Raw genomic sequence first — 1,096 nt, 5'->3', positions numbered from 1 at the left:
GGACAAAACCCTGTCCTAAAACAACAAAAACTTTAAGCTGCTCCTAGAGGTTAAAACTGTACCAAAGTAAAAAACGGGCCTGTCACAGTAACACACACTTTGGTTCCATCATTTGGGAGGCTGAGCCAGGAAGATCAGGAGTTTGAAGCCAGCCTGAATAGCATAACAAAATCTTATCTGAAAAACAAAGCAAACAAATGAAATCTCCACAGAGTAGCCAAGCATGGTAACTTACACCAATAATGCCAGCATACACGAGATAAAGGGAGAAAGATTTTCATGAGTCGGTGGCTAGCCTGAGCTACATTTTTTTTAAATTAATCAAAAAAACTTAAAAAACAAAAAACTGCTCTTCAGGCTTGGACTTCAGTTCCATCGACATGGCTAAACACCAAAAAGTTTGGAATCTTGGGATCAACGGGACCTGCTATGGTGCCTCCCTCTGGAAAATGGCAAAGAAAATTGCAATCAACCGGCACGCTAAGTACACTTGCACCTTCTGTGGCAAGACCAAGATGAAGAGACGAGCCATTGGCATCTGGCACTGTGATCCCTGCATGGAAACAGTGGCTGTCGGGCCCTCGACCTACAACACCACCTCTGCGGTCACAGTGAAGTCTGCCATCAGAAGACTGAAGGAACCGAAAGACCAGGAGAAGCCATACCATCTGAGACTTGCCTAGCCCACAATAAATGGGTTAATTAAAAACAAAAATAATAAAAAAAAACTACCATGCTGGCACAGTGGCACAAATCTATAATCTTAACACTGAGGAGGTAGAGGCAGGAGGGTTGGACAAAAAAGGCCATTTTCAGGTACACAGTGAGTTTAAGACCAGCCTTAGACCTGGGAAACATGAGACCATATAGATGATTGATAGATAGATAGATAGATAGATAGATAGATAGATAGATAGATAGAGATATATATCATATATAAGATTTATATATGATATATATGATATGTATGTATTATATGTATGATATATCGATGTATATACATATATGTATATCAACAACAAAGAACTCCCATGTCATCTCCTCTATATATACCTGAAGGAACTTGTCATGTGCAATACAGACGTCTGCATACTGA

At 40.0% G+C, this 1,096-nt stretch overlaps 1 pseudogene; it reads left to right on the top strand.

Annotated features, from left to right (window-relative positions):
• The first annotated feature begins 365 nt into the window (after positions 1 to 365).
• Positions 366 to 683, top strand: Rpl37al2 (ribosomal protein L37A like 2; annotated as a pseudogene).
• Positions 684 to 1,096: the final 413 nt, after the last annotated feature.

Source organism: Rattus norvegicus, chromosome X, assembly GCF_021556685.1.
Source record: "Rattus norvegicus strain SHRSP/BbbUtx chromosome X, alternate assembly SHRSP_T2T, whole genome shotgun sequence".
Taxonomy (NCBI): domain Eukaryota; kingdom Metazoa; phylum Chordata; class Mammalia; order Rodentia; family Muridae; genus Rattus; species Rattus norvegicus.
This window is presented reverse-complemented; position numbering and strand designations above follow the sequence as displayed.